Here is a 24,712-nt window from a genome sequence, read left to right on the forward strand (position 1 = left end):
CCACCTCCCGGGTTCAAACGATTCTTCTGCCTCAGCCTCCTGAGTAGCTGGGCTTACAGGCGGCTGTCACCTTGCTTAGCTAATTTTTTATATTTTTAGTAGAGATGGGATTTCACTGTGCTGGCCAGGCTGGTCTCAAACTCCTGACCTCAGGCAATCCACCTGCTTCAGACTCCCCAAAGTGCTGAGATTACAGATGTGAGCCACTGTGCCCAGCCTGTATTTGTGGCCATTTCAAATGAAATAGATCTCATATGCTGATATGAACAGATCTCTGAGAAACATTACTTTTTTTTAAAAGGTGAGGTGTAGAATACTATGTATAGTTGTTTTCCATTTGCATTTTTTAAAAAAGAATCAATACACAAATACATGTATGTTTATGTGCAAACATTTCTTTCTTTCTTTCTTTTTTTTTTTTGAGACACAGTCTCACTCTGTTGCTCAGGCTGGAGTGCAGTGGCACGATCACGGCTCACTGCAACCTCTGCCTCCTGGGTTTAAGCGATTATCCTGCCTCAGCCTCCTGAGTACCTGGGATTACAGGTGCACGCCATCATGCCCAGCTAATTTTTTATATTTTTGGTAGAGACAGGATTTCACCATGTTGGCCAGGCTAGTCTGAACTCCTGACTTCAAGTGATCCACCCACCTCAGCCTCCTAAAGTGCTGGGATTGCAGATGTGAGCCACCATGCCTGGTATGCACAAACACTTCTGAAAGAAATCTCTAAACAGATTAAAAAATCTATACCCAGGCTGAGTGTGGTGGCTCATGACTAATCTGAAGCACTTTGGGAGGCTAAGGCAGGAGAATTGCTTGAGCCTAGGAGTTCAAGACTAGCCTGGCAACTGAGCGAGATCCTATCTCTAAACAGAATAACAGGTGGCCTGGCACGGTGGCTCACACCTGTAATCCCAGCACTTTGGGAGGCCAAGATGGGCAAATCACTTGAGGTCAGGAGTTTGAGACCAGCCTGGCCAACATGGCAAAATCCTGTCTCTGTAAAAAAATACAAAAATAAGCCAGGTATGGTGGGGCACACCTGTAGTCCCAGCTACTCAGGAGACTGAGACACATGAATTGCTTGAACCTGGCAGGCAGAGGTTGCAGTGAGACAAGATCACACCACTGCACTCCAACCTGGGTGACAGAGCAAGACCCTATCTCAACAACAACAACAAAAAACCAATCCAGCATGGTGGTACTTGCTTGTAGTCCCAGCTTGGAGAGAGGCTGAGGTGAAGGATCACTTGAGCCCAGGAGTTAGATGCTGTAAGGAGCCAAGGCCACACCACTGGCACTCCAGCAAGACCTGGTCTCTAAAATCTGTTTCTGTCTATTCTCATGGAGTGATGTAGCACCATTTGAATGGTTAGCATCTGTGGCTGTTCTCTCTTTCTGATGGCACAAAAGGGACAGGAATAAGCAGCAGCAGACACACAGTGGGAGGAAGGCACAGCAAGCCCTTCTGCAGGCCCAGAGCCAGGGCTGCGGCAGGTTTGTGTGGGGAATTGGTACTTTCCCGTGGACAACCTTAGACACCAGGGGCTGAGTCATAGCCACCCTAGAGGCTGTGACAAAAGTCCACGAGCTTCCAATGGCTGATGTGTTCTAGAACAGTTTATCCTTAAGGAAGGAGTGCTTGCAAGGCTCTAGGTGGGACTGGGAGAGGCTGAGAAGGAGGTGTCTGTAGGGAGAGGCAGAGAATCAGCCCTCTTGTCACTGGCTGGGTTGTTGTCACCCTGCCAGGTAACACAGGGATCGTGACAATGATTCCAGATAGACCCACACTGCTCTGAAAATGGAAACTCCTATTTCTCAACAAAATCTACCTAAGCACAAAGGTGAAATCAACAAAGAGTTTTAAAGATTATTTTAGATTTCTATGAAGAAAAATGCAAATGATTACACAAGCCTAAAGAAGAAAGTCAAAGTCCAGTAACATATGAGTAATGAGGAAACTAAAATCACAAATTCAAAAAGAACCAATTCACACTCAAACAAGGAGATCCCATTTTCCACTTGTCAGATTAGCAAAAATGTTAAGAATTGCTACTATTCAGTGTTAGTGAGGGTGTGGGGAAACCGGCATTCTCAAGCTCCACTGGGGAGAGTGAAAATCAGCTTAATCTATTTGGAGAACATTTAGTCAGCAATAACATGTCAAATGTGGATTCACTCTGATTCAAAAATTCTATTTTTGGGAATCCACCCTCTGAAATTATTACCCAAGGCATATGCAAGGATGTTTGCCACGGTGATGTTTAACTAGTAAAATGCTGGAAACATCTATCCACTAGAGACCAGATAAATAACTTACAGGATATCCACACCGTGGAACCCTTAAGAGACTGAGGTAGATTTATATACACTGACATGGAAGATCTCTAAGACATATTGACAAGTGAAATTAACAAGTCAAAATATAACACATTCGTATAATTATATATATATGTATCTAAAGTCCCTCCCAAATCTTAAGTCTATATCATTCATAGAAACAGGTCAGGAGTCTGGGTGCAGTGGCTCATGCCTATAATTCCAACACCTTGGGAGGCTGAGGTGGGAGGATCGCTTGAGATCAGGAGTTCTAGACTAGCTTGGGCAGCATAGCAAGACCCCATCTCTCTAGTTCTAAAATAAATCCATGAAACAGTGTAAAAAGAAAAACAGTTTTGGAAGGAGATACACAATGAAGAGTGGTTACCTCAAAGGGGAAAGGAGAATTGGAAGGAGATACTAAATAGGGATTATAAATTTTAATCCATATATTTCTGTGTTAGATTTTAAATTTTATCTTATTTTTCATTTCTTTGAGACAAGATCTCAGTTCTGTCACCCAGGCTGGAGTGCAGTGGCTTGATCATGGCTCACTGCAGCCTCAACCTCCTGGGCTCAAGTGATCCTTCCACCTCAGCTCCCCACGTAGCTCAAACTACAGGCACACACCACTATGCCTGGCTAGTATTTTTATTTTTTGTGAAGATGAAGTCTCACTATGTTGCCCAGGCAGGTATTGAACTCCTAGGCTCAAGGGATCCACCCACCTCAGCCTCCCTAAGTGTTGGGATTACAGGCATGAGCCTTTGTGCCTGGTCTATCTTTGTTTTGAACCACGACCGTGTATTCATGCATTACTTAGCAGCAGTATGAATGGTCATGGTGTTCAGTGGAGACCCTGACTTCACTAGTTACTAGATATGTAAGAGGTAAAGAAAAAAAAACCTCAATGTGCCTTACTCTTTTTCTACAAAAATAAAACTAATAATAGGCTTGTTGTGAAGATTAAGTAAACTGATTGATAGAAGCAAAATGCTTGAAACGTTGCATGTAGTAAGTGTTCTAAGTATTATGAATTGTATAATTAAATGTAAGCTTTCATAAATAGGCTGTGTTGGCTTACAGGAAGAAGCCCACACTAGTAAAGCCAACACGCACATGAGCACGAACTTGAGAAGAGAGGGAAATGCTCATTGCCCATGTTGGCATTGACAGGAGATGCACATCCTCCTGGAGGGTAGGACTCCAGGCTGGGAAGACACAGAGGAACCACTTTCTGGCTGGTACTGGGCTCTTCTGCGGGACATCATCACGCTGATGTGAATTCACACTGAGCTTTGCTGAAGCATCTGAGGTCGGCATCACTGACCACAGCAGCTAGAGCCCATCAGCTCTGAGACACAGTTCTAGCAAGATGCTGAGGCGCATGTGACTTTGGAGGGTGGACAAATGTGTTCATTCCCCTCCTGTAGGCTCTAGTCCAGAGCCTCCAACACCAGGCACCAGGAAAGAGATGCTGGGAGCAAAGTGAGCCAGGCCTTGAACCAAGAGAGTGGCTCACGTAACTCGTGTGCTTTGGTGATCCATATAGACTGCTGTGTTCCATCAGTAACACATTCCAATGACAACTTAGGACATTTACAGTTGTTTGTAAAATTTGATGACATTTTCTCTTCCATCGATAGTAATTAAGCACCTTGTTTTTTTCCTCTTCACAAACAATATTCTTCTGGAAAGAAAGTTTTTCAATGGGGGTGTTAGCCCTCCCTGGAATAAGGATTTAGAAATACGTGCAGAGTTGGAGTGAGAAGAGAGAAAGGAGGCTAGAAGGGTCCATGTGATAGTCAATTAGACTTGGAGGCATCAGTAATAACTCGTGTTTAGCTTAATATAGACAAAAATGTGGCTGGGAAAGGTGGCTCACACCTGTAATCACAGCACTTTGGGAGGCCAAGGTGGGCAGATCGCTTGAGGCCAGGAGTTTGAGACCAGCCTGGGCAACATGGTAAAACCCTGTCTCCACTGAAAATATGAAAATTAGCCAGGTTTGTTGGTGCTGGTCCTAGCTACTCAGGAGGCTGAGGTGGGCGGATGACTTGTTTCCGGGAGGTTGAGGCTGCAGTGAGCCAAGATTTTGCCACTGCACTCCAGTCAGGGTGACCCTGTCTCAAAAATATAAATGTATATGGACAAAGATGGTTACATATAGAAATGTGTATATATGTGTTAGTAAATGCATATATATTTCTTTACTCTGTCACCCAAGAGCCTGAGAAATGGCACCCTAGTAGCAATGAGCACACCTAGCACCCAGATCTCAGGTTTGTCATACCATTCTCCAAAGGTACCAGTCTCCTTTGATAACCGGCTGATTCAAGGATTGGAGTAGAAAATATACAAGATGAGCCTAGGGTATCTTGTAGTGCCAGAAGGTAAGAAAAATTGCTCAACAAATAAAGACATTGATTCGGTATGTCAAAGGGGCACAGCAATGGAGTAAAAGAGACATATCTTCTGTGTAGAACAATTTATAACCAGAAATGCATGCAAAGTTCAGAAATGCTCAAAACAAGGTCCTGCCATTTTCACAATATATATGTATATGAAATATTACATTAAATATAAGTTTATATATTATATATAATTTTATATTTAATATAATATACCAAGTAATATATTTTAACATATTAAATATATAAATGTACGTGTGGTATGGTTTGGCTATGTATCCCCACCCAAATCTCATCTCAAATTGTAATCCCCGTGGTCAGAGGAGCCTGGTGGGAGGTGATAGGGTGATGGGAGCAGACTTACCCTTGCTGTTCTTGTGACAGTGAGTTCTCATGAAATCCGATGGTTGGAAAGTGTGTGGTGCTTCCCCCTTCTCTCTCTTTCTCTTGCCACCATGTGAAGAAGATGCTTGATTCCCCTTCACCTTCCACCAGGATTGCAAGTTTCCTGAGGCCTCCCAGTCATGCTTCTTGTTAAGACTGAGAGGCAATTAAACCTCTTTTCTTCATAAATTATCCAGTCTCAGGTAGTTCTTTTTTTTTTTTTTTAAGGCAGAGCTGCACTCACTCTGTTGCCCAGGCTGGAGTGCTATGGCACAATGTTGACTCACTGCAACCTCCACCTGCTGGGTTCAAGTGAGTCTCCTGCCTCAGTCTCCCAAGTAGCTGGGATTACAGGCATCTGCCACCAAATCCAGCTAATTTTTGTATTTTTAGTAGAGACCGGGTTTCACCATGTTGGCCAGGCTGGTCTCAAACTCCTGATCTCTGGTGATCTGCCCACCTCGGCCTCCCAAAGTGCTGGAGTTACAGATGTGAGCCACCATGCCCGGCCTCAGGTAGTTCTTTATAGCAGTGTGAGAATGGACAAATACAATGTGTTTGTGTGTGAATGTATACACACACACACACACACACACACACACACACACACACACACACAGGTCTGCGATGCTCAACAACTGTTGGAAAAAGTGTTCTTAGTTTCAGCTACTCAGGAGGCTGGCATGTGAGATTGCTTGGGCCTGGGAGGCAGAAGCTGCAGCGAGCCGAGATCACACCACTGCATTCGAGCCTGGGCAACTGAGCAAGACCGTCTCAAAAAGAAAAAGAAAAAGAAAAAGAAAAAATGTTCTGTGACTGTTGCTATGATGTTCTGTAGCAGCACTTTAAAAAGTCTCCTAAGGACCAGTGAACCTGGATTCAACTTGAACAGTGTCCATCCAGGCCTCAGTCTGCACTGATGCCTGACCCTCCCATGACTCACACATCCTATTCAAAGTTTCCCTTTCTATCACATAGCCACCCATCTGACTATCTCAAGTGAGTGCAAGAAAGCCCCTGTGTGCCTTTCTATGAAGTGCAGGATTTTAAAAGGACAAGCAACACTCAGAAAATAGCTGCTTAAAAAGCAAAACAGGGTCGGGCATGATGGCTGATGGCTCACACCTGTAATCCCAGAACTTTGGGAGTATAAGCCAGGTGAATCCCTTGAGGCCAGGAATTTCAGATCAGCCTGGGCAACATACAGAAACCTCATCTTTTTTTTTTTTTTTTTAAAAAGCAAAAGCGTTTTTCAGGGAGATGCTTGGATTTCTCTGGAGAACCCAAGAATCTAGACACCCACACACCTGGGCTAGTTTACTTCTAGTCCCATTCGGGGAAAGGGGGCTGAGCAAGAGAATTTCATAATTTGGTAAAAAGTTGAAGTGGGGCTGGGACCAGGGGTATCATTTCAAGGTTACTACCTAGGGTGGCCCTGCCTTATAAGCAGAGGTCGGGCCCAGATGGAGCTGGGAGCGTTCTAGAGGCCACATTTTAAAAACATGTGAAACGGGCCAGGCACGGTGTTTCATGCCTATAATCCCAGGACTTTGGGAGGCTGAGACGGGAGGATCACCCGAGGTGAGACCAGCCTGGCCAACATGGTGAAACCCCATCCCTACTAAGATACAAAAATTACTGAGCATGGTGGTGGGGCCTGTAATCTCAGCTACTCAAGAGGCTGAGGCAGGAGAATTGCTTGGACCCAGAAAGTGGAGGTTGCAGTGAGCCAGGATTGTGCCATTGCACTCTACCCTGGGTGACAGAGCGAGACTCCCTCTCAAAAAATGAAAAATAAATAAAAACAGGTAAAACAAATTATGATCTATTTTGCTTAATAAAAAAATCATTAAAAGACTATTTAAAAAAAAATTTTTTTTTAAAGATGGGATTTCACCATCATGGCCAGGCTGGTCTTGAACTCCTGACCTCAGGTGATCCTCGGCCTCCCAAAGTGCTAAGATTACAGGCATGAGCCACCATGCCCAGCCAAAAGATTATTATTTCAACATGTAATTGATGGCAACGATTGTTACTTATTTTACAGATCCCTTTCCTCACTGAGCCTTTGAAACCCAGTGTGTATTTCACACTTACAGTGAATCCCGTTTCAGACCATCCACATTTTGGTGCCCACTAGCACTATGTGGGCAGTGAACAGCACAGATCTAGAACATTTATATCTCCTTTTCTTTTCTTTTTTCTTTATTTTTCCCTTTTTCCCCTTCCTCCCTTCCTCCTTACTTCCTTTCTCCTTTTTTAGAAAATCAGACTATTCTTTAGAAATTGAGGCAGATTTTCATGCTGCTGATAAAGAGAAAAAAAAAATAAGAAATTAAGGCAGATGTCTACCTGCCAACAGCATTCGCCCAAACAGATGACGCTGGGAAACGTTATTTTCCAGAATTCTCTGCTTTCCTGTCTCTGCTCCTTCCTGGCTAACTGCAGGCACTTCTTTGGGCTTCTGGCAGGCCCCGGGTTAGCAGGGCACAAAGGTCTCCCCTGGACACATTCAGCCTCCCACGGGCTCACCCGGCATGGCTGTGGGGGACCACAGTGAACCATCTCTGTCTCCACGGAGTGATGGGGGCAGGCTTGTGTGGGGCCCGTCTTTTCTAGCAGTGGCTTCAGTATTTGCCAAGACTCCCCACGTCTTTTTTGTGCGCCTGGAATTTCACTCTGCATGGGTGGCTGGTAGCCAGAAGGCCCTTCCACTGTGGAGAGTACCTGCATCCGTCTCTGGGCTTAGGGACAACTTTAAGCCCCACAGTCAGGCTCTCATGGAAGTAATTCCATTGTCACATGTCCTGCAGCAATCCTGGAATACTGCTCTGGGAAATAAGCTCCTGGAAAAAAAAAAAATCTTGGGAGGAATTTTGAGGAGGTGAGTGGGCTAGAGAGTACGAAGGCAGTCATCTTTTAGGCATAAATTTACCAGAAGCCATTATTTCTTTATTTGCATTTCCTTTCATTATCAAGCAAATTAACACACACACACACACACACACACACACACACACACGCATGCACCCCGCTTACAGTTGCGCAATGGTTTGTGCAGCTGCTGTGAGCCCAGAAGCACTTGTCTGAGTGTGCACATCCCTGGCTCCCTGCTCTAAGGGCAACAGGAGGCAGTGGGAATTTCTCAAATGTTCATAAGAATGTCGAGAGGGTGTTCTGAGTAATCACAACTCCTTGAACGTGTGGGAAAATGCTGTTCCAATTTCCTTTTCGAGACAATGGTCTTTTAAAGCTGTATGCCACGAAGATTTTCATTTGTTTATGGTTAGAGAATGGTAAAATGCACGTCTGTGGAAGGCCCCGGGAGTGAGAAATCCTGCCTCAGGGATGGCGGGGCCGAGCAAACTTGGATTCTCCCTCCGGCAGGAATGCCTGCTGCATTACTGACCCGCTCAGCTTCAGTGTTGTGGCCATTAGCGTGATCAGCCTGACAAAACCGTTAAGTTATTCTCCTTACCTTTTTCTCTCTCTTAAGAAGCCAACCCTCGGTGTCTTCTTCTGCTTCCGTTCTCTCGTGCCCCTCAGTGGAAGCTCCCAGATGGACACTCGGACACAGAGGGTCCAGGGAGACCCGTGGATCTGCTGCTGTGCGGGTGGACCAAGCTCTGGCCTCCACTGGAAGCCTCTGTCCAGTGCCACATGCTCCCTGGGTTCCAGTCCTCACCTGCCAGGTGGACAATTAGGCAATTTGATTTACTAAGGAGAAGACAAAGGAAAGAGAAAAGGAGAAATACTTCAAGAAAAAAAAGACTTTGTGAAAAAGAAAAAGTGAAATCATAGGAAATATAGAAAACAAAAATCCAAATCAGGAGAGAGAAATAAAGAATTCCGGGATGATGAGCCAGGCTCGGGGAAGCCTCCATCTCCCAACTCCAGAAGTCTGGGCCAAGCGGACTCCTTACTATGAAGGGAGGTGTCTCTATGGAGGCCCGATGATGTCTCGTGAATGGGTGAGGCAGGCAGAGAAGGGGGCCCAGGTGGAGTGCTGCCCCAGGTTAAGCTTTTAGGTACTAGTTACCCAGGAGGTCTCATTAATTCTGGAATCATTTTGGAATTTTAGACACACTCGAGAATCAGCTGTGTACTGTTTATCTTGCTGTACTATGTGGTCCAGATTTCAGATCCCAGAGCCCTTAGGCAAGCCTAGAACTGTCTCCACAATCTCTGGGTGACAGTTGCCCCAACCATAGCTGTCCAGCCTACAGGAGCAACTAAGGGTGGGGATTCTCAGCCAGGGAGGAGGTGCAGTAGGGTGGGGACCCTGCAGCATGGATAGACACCTCCTCCATCCACTCTGTCAGGACAGCCTGACCGAGGCCCACAAGTGGCTGCTCACACCTCCCAGCCTGACTGCCCGGGTCTAGACTGGGCTCTTAGCATCTATCACCAGGCCTTTGTTGTTGTAAGGAGCACAATAATAATAATTTAAAATATATATATATTTATTAGTTTGGCCAGGCACGGTGGCTCACCCCTCTTATCCAAGCACTTTAGGGGGCTGAGGTGAGCAGATCACTTGAGGCCAGGAGTTTGAGACCAGCCTGACCAACATGGTGAAACCCCATCTCTACTAAAAATCCAAAAATTAGCTGGGTATAGAGACGGAGGCCTGTAATCCCAGCTATTCGGGAGGCTGATGCACATGAATCCCTTGAAACTGGGAGGTGGAGATTGCAATGAGCCAAGATCGTGCCACCACACTCTAGCCTGGATGACAAAGTGCGACTCTGTCTCAAAAAAAAAAAAAAAAAAAAAAAATTAGCCAGGTGTGATGGTGCAGATCCATAGTTCCAGCTACTTGGAAGGCTGAGGCACAAGAATCACTTGAACCCGGGAGGCAGAGGTTGCAGTGAACCAAGATCATGCCACTGAACTCCAGCCTGGTGACAGATCAGGACTCTATCTCAAAAAATAAATGAATAGGCCAGGCGCAGTGGCTCATGCTTGTAGTCTCAGTACTTTGGAAGGCCAAGGTGGTTGGATCATGACATCAGGAGTTCAAGACCAGCATGGCCAAGATGGTGAAACACTGTTTCTACTAAAAATAAAAAATTAGCCAGGCATGGTAGCAGACACCTGTAATCCTAGCTATTTGGGAGGCTGAGGCAGGAGAATCACTTGAACCCTGGGGTACAGAGGTTGCTGTGAGTCAAGATCACGTGCCACTGCACTCCAGACTGGGCGACAGAGACTCTGTCTCAAAAATAAATAAATAAAGATAAAAAAAAATAAAAGCCTCATCTGAGCCAGGCATAGTGGCTCATGCCTGTAATCCCAGCACTTTGGGAGGCTCAGATAGGAGGATCACTTGAAGGCAGGAGTTCGAGACCATCCTGAGCAACACAGTGACATTCTGTCTCAATAAATAAAAACAATTGAAATGCCTTTAAGAATCACAAACAATATGATCTATTTATAACTCCGGAAATAGCCCAGATACCGAGTGGCCCTATCCCCTCAAAGGATTCCAGGACAGCTCCCACCTTCTTAGAGGGATGTGGAAGGAGAGCCAGCCCTTGGGCACATAGCTTCTGTGCCCTCAGCCACTGCCGGCTCACTCTGAGGTCCAGCCTCCCTCCCACGGGTCACGTAAGCGTCCCTCCTCTTCCCTGAGGAGCAAGAACACAGCGAACATCTACATCAAAAGGAGGAGCTTTAGGGTTTTGTACCAGCTTCACTTCATTTCTTCCGTTGTTCATTCATTCATCTAACAGACATTCATTGAAGTCCTGGGGGATGGGGACCCAGAACTGAACTCTCCTGGTCCTGGCTCTGAGGGGCCCCTGCCTGCAAGGCTTGAACATGGATGGCCAGGCCTACCTCCCATGGCCCCGGTTTCCCCTCTGGGAGGTAGGCAGCCCTCACTCGGAAAAGTGCCTGCTGAGCAGTTTCGCCCCTTTGTGAATGAGCTTCGGCAAGCACAGGGATGAGTCACGGCCTTGGTGACACAGAACACATGACTTCAAATTGCCCAGAAGTATGACTGGCGCCCTGGCCTGTGCTTTCCCCACCCTGAGGGGCCCACCCCAAGGGATCATCCAAAGATGACCTTTCTTGTTTTCCAAAGGCCTGCTGTCTGCTGCAGCCTTTCCAGGGCCTGTATATCCATGGTGAATTCCTGGAAGGCAGCTTGAAATAACCACTGAATGGGTTTGATTTCTTTTTTAAAAAAAAATTATCTAAGCAAACCACCTTTCTCCAAAAAGAGCAAATTCACCTGCGGCTCTCCTGTGGAAAACTGGAAAACGTTCTTCCTTGGGGGTAGAGGATGGGGAGAGCAGGCCCAGCTCCAACAGCTTGCTGGTGCCACGGAGGTTCCTGAGCCTGGAGGCTCCTGACTTGCTCCAGAGCTGGCGGAGGGTCTATCTCAGTTACAGTTCTCCCCAGTGATGACCCAGAACCGCTCTCAGTTCCTGACATGCTCTGGGTCCGGTGTGACCCACAGTCTGCCTGGCCCATTGCCTCAGCGGGTGCACCTCTCCTAATGCAGGAATAAGCAGACATGGGGGAAGCCAGTGGGTGCCGCTCCTGTGTCCACCGAGTCAGCTGGGAGCCACGCAGCTGGTGGCTTGTCGGTGGCAGGCCAAGGCCTGAGTCATGTCCCCGTCACAGCCTTTGTTGGAGGGCTGACCCACAGGAAATTACACAGCATCTGTGGCCCATGGTGGAAGCAGGGGCTTTTCCAAGGGCATCAACTGGGAAGGCAGAAAGAAGTCGTCACCCACGCTGTAATCTAAGGCTTGGGGACCCCCACTTACTGCAGAGGAGGGGGCCTGGTGACCTTGGGGACAGCGAGGCCTGTGTAAACCTCTTCCACTGGCCAGCAGGGCACCCACAGTATTGACCCATGTGTGACAGCACTGCACGCCCACCGAGCCAGCCTTGCCCCACATGGTTCCTTGGGCTGTAGCCTGAAGTCCATCCGCAGCCTTTTACCCAGATCCACCCCAGCCCCAACCTTGAGTCAGAAAACATAGCACCTCCAATAGAGCCAGAGGCCACCCCTCTCAGAGAGCTGTGTGACTCTGGCAACCAGATTAAACTTTGTGCCTCAGTCTCTTCATCTGTAAAATGGGTCTTGAACACCTACCTGACCAAGTTGTGGTAAAGATGAAATGAGACCATGCAAAGTCTTGGCACAGAACCAAGCACACAGTGGGTGCTCTGACACAGTCCTCGCTCTTAGCCTGCTCTGATACAAAATCCAGGTTGGCACCACCCCCTAGGGTTCAGCCCTCAGTGTTATCCCTGTCCTTCCCTATACTCAGTCTCTCAACTCTTTGGGCAAGTGTATGGTGGAGGAGACTGAACTCCACATCAGAATGGAGGGGTTGACTCCTCTGGCTAGTGAAGGGTTGGCTTGGCTTGAGTCACTGGGAGACTGTCTTGCAGCCTCTCCTTGCCTGCTCCAGACCTGACACCCCAGGGCCACCCTGCAGGGAGCCTGAAGTGGAGGGACCCAGCTACCTGTCTCCAAATGTGGAGCAGGGCAGGTTGGTTGGCAAAAAGGAGGTAGAAGTGAAGAGGCGCCCCAGGAATCAAAGGGTCCTGCACCTGGAATCAAAGGGTCCAGCTCTGGGAGAATCTTCACCCCTGTGGAGACTTGGCAGTAGAATGCTTGCCTGGAACCCAGCCCACTAGGGCTGACACCTGCAGTGAGGGCTGCCCTGCCATGCCCCTCCCATGCCAGGGGCGCTGCGCTGGGATTGCTGTGGCCAGTTATGGGAGGCCTGCAATCGTTGGCAGCCGAGGTCATGCCTGTCAAGGAGGTGCCGGGTGAACAGATCAAGCAGGTGTGCATTTCAGCTTGTGGTGGGGCCAGACACAGGTGTGTGTGTGTGTGTGTGTGTGTGTGTGTGTGTGTGTGTGTAGCAATATTTACTGTGCACCTACCATGTGGCAAGTCAGTGCTAGGCCCTGGACTTGTAGTGTTTCATTTAATGAGTTTAATTTGCATGGCTGCTTCTGCGGCATTCCAGAGTGGCTTTTCACACATTCTTTGGCTGGGGTGGAGGTGGGGAGAACTCTACTTCTATTTTTATCTTCCCATGGTGGGGTACTCTGCTCATGGGGCCCCTTATCTCCCCCGACACTTTCCCCTACATCCGGCTGCAACTAGCAGCTTTCGATATGTAAAGGGAACTTGCAGCTTCACACCAGCCACCTCACCCACCTCCTCCCAGCCTGCATGGGACTCAGGCCCCCTCTTCCCCAGGACCCTTCTTCTTCTCTTCTGGGATGGATGGAGGCATGATCTATGCTTCTCCCTGGAACCTGGGAACCACCTGGGAGGGGACATCTTCTCCCTTCACCCCCTTCTCCCAGCAGCTCAGGGGTTCATTTGGATGAATGGCCCCTCCCTGTAGCAGCCTGGCATGGGGGCAAACCTGGACTCCACATGGCTAAGGAGCTCCCCTGGGGCCCTGCACTCCATTGGGGTTGGCTTATTTTAGCTCATTGCACTCCCAGCTGAGCCTTAGAGGGTAAGGCTAGCGGGTAGCCTTGGGGTTGGAGGTGCAGTGGGGACTCCGCATTGTGACTTGACATCTGGGAAGAGCTCGTTCTGAATGTGATCTTTACAACCACCCTGACACTGGTCCCTAAAGCTGTGCACTGGAAATGAGTCCGTGTCCCCAGTGTGTTTCCTCATCCCTCTGCTTACAAGTAAAGGTGCACTTTTACTTGGGAGGTACAGTTGTGGGTGGTTTGATTTTGTAAAAGCAAAACTCTTTGTAATATTTTATGATACTGGGATGCGAAGTGTACTTATTCTCATTTTTTTTCTTTGGTTTCCTCCCTCACCCCAGAGAGGTGAATAGTGTCACTGCACTCCCACTATTAAGCAATGGGCAGCCACTGGTGCCTTCATTTAGCTGGAACTGTGTAAAAAGTGGCTGGCCGAAGAATCAATGACAGGCAGCTTACATTTCTAAGGGGTGTCAGGGTGGAACGTGTGATTCAGAGCTTGCTCCCACTCCAGGAGCTTTCCTGGACAGAGCGCCTGGCCTGCCCAGACCTCCCGGGTGACCACAGGGACAGGAGAGCAAATGCCTGGGGACACCCTCCCAGACTCTGCCAGAAAGCAGCCTGCAAACCCAGTGCAGGGAGTCTGGGGTGAGATTTTTTTTAACTCTTGAGATACTGGAATGCAGCCATTTTTTCATACAGTTATCTCTAAATTGCAAAGACAAAAGAAAACCACTTAAACATCAGCTAGCTGTGCTGACATTTGTCCCTCTGGCCACATCTTGGGGACAGTGATGCTGCGGCTTTGTCCCGTTGGATTCTGGTTGTGCTCAGCCCAGGGGAAACGCGGCGAAGATGGGCGGCGCGAACATGGGCGGCGGAGGCTGAACGAGGTTGGGATTTACTCCCTCGACTCCCTGCGGTCTCTTCACAGGCGTTGCGGGTCACCTGAGGGCCGCATCACGCCCACGACCATGCCCACGCCCACACCCCGCTTTCTTTCTCTCCCTGGGTCATCTTTGGGTCCAGGCTCCCGCCAGGGCCAGGTGGGATCCAGGCAGCTGCCACAAGCCCCGTGTCCAACACCAACCCTCGTGGCTGCCTCACACTGGGCCCTGGCCTTTGTAAATGGTTCCTTCATTAAACCATTACACGTGCGTGACAGCAGACTCTGGCTCATCACACTAGCGATTTGCACAACAGGTCTCTTAAACTCTCTCCTCACCCCACCCGATCCTGTCAGGAAGGCCTCCATGAACACCACCCTCCATGCTGGGGTCTCAGGGCCTGGAAGATCTCAGCTTGGTGGATTTGAAGGAACTGATGGGCCTGGAGTCTGGCAGTGTGAATGAATACATTCTGGGAGCAGGCCCCGCCACGAACTCCCGTTTCAGATCCATGGATTCGACAAACACATTCCTCCCCAGGTGGGGCCTCCGGAGGCACCAGGAATCATCATGGATCTGACTGAGATCTCCGATGTACCAGGCCGGGTGCTGGGACACCTGGGCACACAGTTGCCCTGCAGGTGTGGCTGGGCTGCGGATGGATCCCTCCTTCCACACCAGCTCCACCCATGGGACGGCAGGGATGACACCTCTCAGCTCCTGGGCCAGATGCCAATAAGCGGACCAGGGGCCACACCCAGTCCTAGAAGACACAGGGGTGGCCAGGGGCCTGGGCAGATCAGGAGATGCTGCCTTTTTTTTTTGGCATGCATGGCCCCGGGATACCGACAGCCAGTCAGCTTTCGGAGAAACAGGAAACGCTCACAGGCTGGTCCATGCTTGGCACTCTTGTTTTTTTCCAGGTCCAGAGAGCAGCATGAAACGCATCCTGTTACCGTAACATGAGTCAGATCAATCTCGTCGCATCTTCTCCAGGTGTCCAGATGTACAGGCCGGGTTGGGGCGGGGACTGGAATGCAAAGGAAACTAGACTTTGCAAGCTAGAGGAGAGCTTCTGACCAATTCCCTAATCACCCGAATTTCACAGACCAGGAAGGGGTCTGGGAGTTGGAACTTGCTCATGAGTTGCAAAGCTGGACCAGAACCCAGGATTCCCAGCGTGGTGCAGTGCCCTCCCCTCTCATCTTGCTTTCCTGGCGCTTGGCATTCTCTGAGCAGCTTTTCTAAACCCTTTGCCAAAAGCCTGGAGTCGCAGACCAAAGAGACTTCATTGAAAACTGGTTGTTCAGAAGCTAGGAAGGGGTGATCCTCGGCATATTAAGGAAAGTAAATGCCACCTCTTCCAGAAGCTGAAACTGCCTTTGCAAACATTTTAACAGTGAGGAAATGACGACAATGAAAGGGATCTGACCTAACCAACTCCACCCTGCCTTTCACCTCCAAAGTGCCCTTGGCTTATTCTTAGTTGTGAGCCAAGGTACCTCTGGGAGAAATGTAGTTTATAGTTTAAATGATAATAGCTCTTCTCCAAAATTAAACCGCTTTTGTAACACTAATGAAAGGCCACCAGGTTAGGAGGATGGGAGGGGCCTGAGCTCTGCTAAGATGTACACATAGTTCAATGATTACCAGCCATTATTCCAGAAGTCACAAGATTTGCAACTTCTTGAACTGCTTTCTTATATCACATACATCACGATTGTAGAAACTGAGACTGGCCTTCTGAGATGGCTTTTCAGCCATTTGCATTTCTGAAGACCAGGCCTCTTGACCCAACTTTTCTGTGGCCCACACCCAGAAACAGACTCAGTGCAAGAAGATCATTTCCCACACCACTATGATTGTATCCCCAGCCATTCAGCAGTACCGATTCCCTAGCCCCCTGCCCACCGAGCTATTCTTGAAAAATCCTAGCCTCCGAATCTTCAGAGAGGCTGATTTAGTAGTAATAAAATTGTGGTCTTTTATTTAGTCAGCTCTTGGTGTACTAAACTCTCTACTGCAGTTTCCCTGTCTCGATAAATTGGCTCTATCTGGGCACTGGGCAAGAAGAACCTGTTGGATGGTTACAAAGCCCTCCCTGATAACCCTTATGGGAGTGGTGACTGTTCCCGACTCTGAGATCCCATCTCTTAGGATCTTCCAAAGTGGGGTGAAAATACAGGTATCAATCCACATTGACTGTGTGATGCAAGTGTTCCTTTTTCCTGCATAGTACACAGGTTCCTGAGCAACCTTCCACCTCCTGATTCATGCCTAACCTGAGGTGTGTATGCTGAATGTGGACAGTGATTATAGGATAGAAGTCACAGAAATCCAAGGATTGGAGTGAAGGTCTAGGTCAGGCGTCCCCAAACTTTTTACACAGGGGGCCAGTTCACTGTCCCTCAGACCGTTGGAGGGCTGCCACATACTGTGCTCCTCTCACTGACCACCAATGACAGAGGTGCCCCTTCCTGAAGTGTGGCGGGGGGCCGAATAAATGGCCTCAGGGGGCCGCATGCGGCCCAAAGGCCATAGTTTGGGGACGCCTGGTCTAGGTGCTATGTCCCTAGTCTATTGGCTGAGACAAGGCCTTCTGCAGCCCAGGTGAGGGTGGTGTGAGTGTTGACTCCAATTAGTGGGACCAACTGGGATTATTTTCTGAAACAGGGCAGATAAAAAGTCTTCATAGGTTGGCTGGGCGCGGTGGCTCAAGCCTGTAATCCCAGCACTTTGGGAGGCCGAGGAGGGTGGATCACGAGGTCAAGAGGTCGAGACCATCCTGGTCAACATAGTGAAACCCCGTCTCTACTAAAAATACAAAAAACTAGCTGGGCGTGGTGGCGCGTGCCTGTAATCCCAGCTACTTAGAGGCTGAGGCAGGAGAATTGCCTGAGCCCAGGAGGCAGAGGTTGCGGTGAGCCGAGATCGCGCCATTGCACTCCAGCCTGGGTAACGAGAGCGAAACTCTGTCTCAAAAAAAAAAAAAAAAAAAAAGTCTTCATAGGCCTGGTGTGATGGGTCATGCCTGTAATCCCAGCACTTTGAGAAGCCAAGGTGGGCAGATCACTTGAGGTCAGGAGTTCAAGATCTGCCTGGCCAATCTGGTGAAACCCTGTATCTACTAAAACTACAAAAAATTGGGCCAGGTGTGGTGGCTCACACCTGCAATCCCAGGACTTTGGGAGGCCGAGGCAGGAGGATCACGAGGTCAGGAGTTCGAGGTCCAGAAGTTCGAGGCCAGCCTGAACAACATGGTGAAACCCCATCTCTACTAAAAATGCAAAAATTAGCTGGGTATAGTGGCGCACACCTGTAATCCCAGCTACTCAGGAGGCTGAGGCAGGAGAATCACCTGAATCTGGGAGGTGGAGATTGCAGTGAGCTGAGATCATGCCACTGCTCTCCAGCCTGGGTGACATAGAGAGACTCTGTCTCAAAAACAAAAAAAAACAAAAAAAAAAAACAAAAAATTAGCCAGGTGTGGTGGCACGCACCTGTAGTCCCAGCTACTCAGAGCTGAGGTGGAAGAATCGCTTAAACCCAGGAAGCGGAGGTTGCAGTGAGTTGTGCCACTGCAGTCCAGCCTGGGCGACAGAGCGAGACTTCGTCTCAGAAATAAAAAATAAAACAAAATAAGTTAATCTTTAAAGGTTGGGCGAGGTGGCTCATGCCTGTAATCCCAGCACTTTGGGAGGCTGAGGCAGGTGGATCATGAGATCAGGAGTTCAAGATCAGCCTGACAAACATGGCGAAACGTAAAAATACAAAAATTAGCTGGGCGTGGTGGCGTGCGCCTGTAATCCCAGCTACTCAGGAGGCTGAGGCAGGAGAATTGCTTGAACCTAGGAGGCTGAAGTTGCAGTGAGCTGAGATCATGCCACTGCATTCCAGCCTGGGCAACAGAATGAGACTCCATCTCAAAAAAAAAAAAAAAAAAAAAGTCTTCATAGTCTTCCCACTGCCCAATAACTAAAATTTTTTTTTTGAGAGTCTAGCTCTGGAGTGCAAATGGCATGATCTCAGCTCACTGCAACCTCCACCTCCTGGGTTCAAGCAATTCTTGTGCCTCTGCCTCATGAACAGCTGGGACAGGCACATGCCACCATGCCTGGCTGATTTTTGTATTTTTAGTTGAGACAGGGTTTCACCATATTGGCCAGGCTGGTCTCAAACTCCTAACCTTAAGTGATCCATCCGCCTCAACCCCTCAAAGTGCTGAGACAACAGGTGTGAGCCACTGCACTTGGCCCCAATAGTTAATATTAATGGTCACATTATTGAGAACTGACCATAGGTCAGGCATTTGGGTTACTTCTTTTCATGCCATAGGTAGGAACTACCACACCTTCAATTGAAGGGTAAGTAAATGGAGGCACAGAAATGTTAGATGTACTCAAGGTCCCATGGTTAGCAGGCAGTGAGGCCAGGAGGCCACCATGAACCACTGTGTTCTATTGCCTTCCCAGAAGTGACTCTGTGGTGGCCTCCCTCCTTTGATGGGGTATTGAGGGGTCCTCTGAGCAGGAGCTCACAAAGGCTGCCCAGGCAAACCAGCCCCAAGAGCAACGAAGTTTTTCTTGGGTTATTCACAGTGAAAACTCCAGCAGTTCCATGACCCTGAACTGTGAGAAAGCCTTGCTCAAACCAGATCCTTGGCTGACCGGTGGGGAAGAGGAGGCCATAAAGAATGTGTCCAGCAGCCAGGTGCAGTGGCTCATGCCTGTAATCCCAGCACTTTGGGAGGCTGAGGCAGGTGGATCACCTGAGGTCAGGAGTTTGAGACCATCCTGGCAACATAGCAAAATCCCACCTCTACTAAAAATACAAAAAATCAGGGGGGCATGGTGACCAACACCTGTAATACCAGCTACTAGGGAGGCTGAGGCAGGAGAATCACTTGAACCCTGGAGTCAAAGGTTGCAGTAAGCCAAGATCATGCCATTGTACTCTAGGCTGGGCAACAAGAGCTAAACTCCGTCTCAAAAAAATAAATAAATAAAAACAAAAAAAGACTGGGCATGGTGGCTCAGGCCTGTAATCCCAGCACTTTGAGAGCCTGAGGTGGGCAGATCACGAGGTCAGAAGCTCAAGGGATGTGTCCAGCTGGACCCTGGGCCCAATCCTGTTGCTGCCTGCTGGAGGGTAGGTCATAGAATTCTCACCAGGAGCTTGGTTGTTCAGACTGCTCAACCATGAGGCTGGGCTGGGCGAGGTGGCTCATGCCTGTCATCCCAGCACTTTGGGAGGCAAAACCAAGAGGAATGCTTGAGCCCAGGAGTTTGAGACCAGCCTGGGCAAAATCATGGGACCCTGTGTCTACAAAAAAGAAAAAAGAGCCAGTTGTGGTGGCATGCACTTGTAGTCCCAGCTACTCAGAAGGCTGAGGTAGAATTGCTTGAGCTTGGAAGGTTGAGCCTGGAAGGTTGAGGCTGCCACGGTGAAATGTGATTGCACCACTGCACTCCAGCCTTGGAGATGGAGTGAGACCCTGTCTCAGACAAAGCGAAAACAGTAACGCTGGAAGGCAAGCCAAGATGCAGGACTAGCAAGCCAGAAACAGTAGTAAAAGTGCCTTCCCCTGGCCGGGCGCGGTGGCTCACGCCTGTAATCCCAGCACTTTGGGAGGCCGAGGTGGGTGGATCACGAGGTCAAGAGATTGAGACCATCCTGGCCAACATGGTGAAACCCCTTCTCTACTAAAAATACCAAAAAATTAGCTGAGCATTGTGGCACGTGCCTGTAATCCCAGCTACTCAGGAGGCTGAGGCAGGAGAATTGCCTGAACCCAGGAGGCGGAGGTTGCGGTGAGCCGAGATCGCGCCATTGCACTCCAGCCTGGGTAACAAGAGCAAAACTCCGTCTCAAAAGAAAAGAAAAGTGCCTTCCCCTCATCAGGATAGGGGAGGCCTGGGGCACTGAGCAGCGGGAAATAAAAGTTCCATTTAAGATGAAGTGGCCTTTTGAAGCAGACCATTTGGGCAGAAAGTCAACACTGTGTGTGCAGCTGGCCCCTCTTTTCCCAGAAAGGGTCCCTGCCAGCAGTCTTTCCCACATCTGTGAATAGAGCCCTTAGCAAATAGAAGGGCAGGTTCTGGACCGGGTGCGGTGGCTCACACCTGTAAACCCAGAGCTTTGGGAGGCCCAGGCAGGAGGATTACTTGAGCCCTGGAGTTCAAGACCAGCCTGGGCAACATATTATAGACCTCATATCTAAAACAAAACAAAAAAAAAGAAGAAAAAAGGAAGAGAGAGAAAGAAAGGAAAAAGATAAAGGAAGGAAGGAAAGTGGTTCTGTTTCAAAGCTCCCTGAACTGCACCTGAAGGAGTCTCAGCTGTAAACACCCATGTCTCCTTACCTTTTGTGACATTTACTAGGCTACTCATTTTTTTTTTTTTTTTTTGAGACAGGGTCTTCCTCTGTCACCCAGGCTGGAGTACGTGGTGTGATCTCAGCTCACTGCAACCTCCACCTCCCAGGTTCAAGCAATTCTCCTGCCTCAGCCTCCCAAGTAGCTGGGACTATAGGCATGCAACACCCTGCCCAGCTAATTGTTTTGCATTTTTTGTAGAGAAGTGTTTCACCATGTGGCCCAGGCTGGTTTCAAACTCCTAAGCTCAAGTGATCCTCCTTCCTCGGTCTCCTAAAGGGCTGGGCTTACAGTTGTGAGCCATCACACCCAGCCTGCACTCATTTCTTAATCAAGGAAAAATGAATATAAAAGGAATCTTGGGAAATCTAGGAAGCTCATTACAGGAATTCCTCATAGAGGTGACTCAGCAGTTCATTTCATAAGGAGAACCGCAAGTGTTGCAAACACAGCTATTCCCTCTAAAGAGGCGGATTGAACCAAGAACCTCCTCCTAAACTCTCTGCAGAAAACACGGGCTCAGTTACAAAGAACTCTGGGTTGGCAGAAACAGTGCTCTCACTTTTTCAGAAATGACTGGATCTGGAATGGCTGAATTACATGATATGCTTCTGCGAGACGATGGCAGACTAGCTGGGGCCAGGTAGCCAGGGCGTTCTTCTGAAACACCAGGAAATGACTATTAGTTCATCTCATGAACCAGAAGCAATAGTGCTAACAGAAAATTTGCCTATAAATAGGTTGTGAAATCCCAGCCAAACTTTCACACACAGCACGATCAATGGTGTCCTAGTTTTTTCATTAATATTCATTTGCTCTTATAAATAGACATAAAATGTGTATGAACATTAACTATAATTAGTCAAGAAACTGTAAGGATGGAATGTCTTTATAGTAGCTTGTTTTGCCAAACTACTTAAGTTTTAAAAAAAAATTTTAAGTACTTACCAGGCAGGGTGCAGTGGCTTACATCTGTAACCCCAGCACTTTGGGAGGCTGAGGTGGGTGGATCACGTGAGGTGTTAGGAACAAGCTGCCTCAGAAAACCCCCTCCGCGCCAGCTGATCCCCGCCTCTGATTGCTCTGCAGCTGTATTCCTGACTCCTGTCTAGGTGCTACAACGAAGCAAAGCCTGATTACAGCCACCTGAGTAGCTGGGGGAAGAAAGGGAAAACAAATGCTTGTTATCCGCACTTGTAAATTCCTGTTTTACACACACCTGTAAAATCCTGTTTTTTTAAAAACCGCCGCCACAAAAGTCGCAGGATGATGTATTAAGTCTGTCACAAGTTAACAAACTATCTCTGTGCCTGTTTTAAGCTGACAGATGATCTCAGTCCTGAAATTCCCTTATGCCCCTGTCACTACACATACACCCCTAGTTTTGTAAGCTCGTTTTGTAAGCTCGGGGCTGCCTCCTCTGATTGTTACGGGGCAGCCCAGCAGGTTAATAAAACTTGCTTGCCTGACTTTGGGTCTATTCTTTCTCTCAGCTAAGCTTAGAGTCAGGAGTTCAAGGCCAGCCTGGCCAACATGAAGAAACTCATCTCTACTAAAAATACAAAAATTAGCCAGGCATGGTGGCACATGCCTGTAATCCCAGCTACTTGGGAGGCTGAGGTAGAACCGCTTGAACCCAGGAGGTGGAGGTTGCAGTGAGCCGAGATTGTGCCATTGTACACCAGCCTGGTGTACAATGGCTCTTTATCAGCCAGGTGTACAGTAAGGAGCAGACAAGATGGCGCTGGTCAATGAGCGAGTTCATTTGCTTAACAAGATCAGGGCAGGGCGGCCAGCCTTCCCCGCGCTATGTAAATGTCATACCTGATGGAACCAATCTGTGAGCCCAATGTAAATGAGACACCACCTCCTCAAATCTGCCTATAAAATCTGGCTCGTCTGAGGCCCGCTGGTTTTCTCTGCTGGGAGACCCCTATCTTTCTCTAGAGACAGAGCTGTGTCTTTCTCTTCTGCCTATTAAACCTCTGCTCCTGAACTCCTCTTGTGTGTCCTATGCTAAGTTTTCCTGGCACAAGATGAAGAACCCCAGGGTATGTACCCTAGACAATGCAGCCGCTTTAAAAGTAAGCAGCGGTTATCATATAAAGTCATCCCAATTTTAGAACTTATCCCTAAAAGAGAAGGACTGTGCCATTGTACACCAGCTGTAAGGACTGTAATTTAAATATATAACCTTTGGCAGGGCGTGGTGGCTCATGCCTGTAATTTCAGCGCTTTGGAAGGCCAAGGGGGGCAGATCACTTGAGTATGGATCACTTGAGTCTGGGAGGTCAAGGCTACAGTGAGCCAGTCAGGAGTTAAGACAGCAGCCTGGCCAGCATGGTGAAACCCTGTCTCTACTAAAAATACAAAAATTAGCTGGGCGTGGTGGTGGGCGCCTGTAATCCCAGCTACTCAGGAGGTTGAGACAGGAGAATCGCTTGAACCCAGGAGGTGGAGGTTGCAGTGAGCCAAGATTGTGCCACTGCACTCCAGCCTGGGCAACAGAGTGAGACTCCATCTCAAAAAAAAAAAAGAAAATAGAAAAATTAAAAGACTCTGGTTGAGCCTGGTGGTAGCTCATACCTGTAATCCCAGGGCTTTGAGAGGTTGAGGTGGGAGAACTGCTTGAACCCAGGAGTTCAAGACCAGCCTAGGCAACATGATGAGATTCCATCTCTACAAAAAAATTAAAAAATTAGCCAGGTGTGGTGGCACATGCCTGTAGCCCCAACTACTCAGGAGGCTGAGATGGAAGGATCACTTGAGTCTGGGAGGTCGAGGCTACAGTGAGCTGTGACTGCACCAGTGCACTCCAGCCTGAGCAACAAGAACAAGACTTTGTCTTGGGGGAAAATAAAAGAAAGCAAAGAAAATCTGGTAAACGATATTGACAGACATGGTGACAAAGAGTTGAAATTTGTACTATATGATTAAATTCTAAAGAAAAATAATGTTACTCCAAGATATGTAAAGAATGAGTAGATAAATCACATACAAAAATCCACAATTGATTATGAAACCGCTGAAAAAAATATAATCAGGCCAGGCGTGGTGGCTCACATCTAGAATCCCAGCACTTTGGGAGGTGGAGGCAGGTGGATCACAGGAAGCCAGGAATTCAGGACCAGCCTGGCCAACATGGCGAAACCCCAACTCTACTAAAAATACAAAAATTAGCCGGGTGTGGTGGCACGTGCCTGTAATCCCAGCTACTCGGGAGATTGAGGCAAAAGAATCACTTGAACTCAGGTTGCAGTAGCCGAGGTCATGCTACTGCACTCTAGCCTGGGTGATGGAGCAAGACTCTGTATTGGAAAAAAAAAAAAAAAGGAAAAAAGGGAAAAATATATATAATCAAAGAACTACATATTTAAAATAAGATTTATTTAACAATGTATAGCATCCAGGGTTACAGAAAGTGCTGTTGTAGAACACGTGCCCTCACTAAGCCACTGCTGGGAGGAGGGAGACGTGCTTGCTTGGATAAAATGGACTGATTTCAAAATGTATGTAAGGAACCTTAGCAACCTCATGCCCTTTGGCCAGTAAGTGCTCTTATGAAATTCCAGGCATGGTGGCTCATACCTGTAATCCCAGCACTTTGGGAAGCTAAGTCGGGTAGATCACCTGAGGTCAGGAGTTGGAGACCAGCCTGGCCAATGTGGTGAAACCCCATCTCTACTAAAAATACAAAAATTAGCTGGACATGGTGGCGGGCACCTGTAATCCCAGCTACTAGGGAGGCTGCAGCAGAATTGCTTGAACCCAGGAGGCGGAGGTTGCAGTGAGCCGAGATTGGGTCACCGCACTCTAGTTTGGGTGACAGAGCAAGACGCTGTCATCA

General features: G+C 48.2%; 1 long non-coding RNA gene across 1 annotated transcript; it reads right to left on the minus strand.

Moving 5' to 3' along the window:
• Window positions 1-7,113: 7,113 nt before the first annotated feature.
• LOC141582635 (uncharacterized) lies at window positions 7,114-21,974 on the minus strand. The gene is made up of 3 exons (XR_012515524.1): window positions 21,814-21,974; window positions 8,596-8,802; window positions 7,114-7,963 (listed from the first exon to the last, which is right to left on the minus strand). It is a non-coding gene; the product is annotated as an uncharacterized LOC141582635 (long non-coding RNA).
• Window positions 21,975-24,712: the final 2,738 nt, after the last annotated feature.

The sequence above is a fragment of the Saimiri boliviensis genome, chromosome 2 (assembly GCF_048565385.1).
Source record: "Saimiri boliviensis isolate mSaiBol1 chromosome 2, mSaiBol1.pri, whole genome shotgun sequence".
NCBI classification, from domain to species: domain Eukaryota; kingdom Metazoa; phylum Chordata; class Mammalia; order Primates; family Cebidae; genus Saimiri; species Saimiri boliviensis.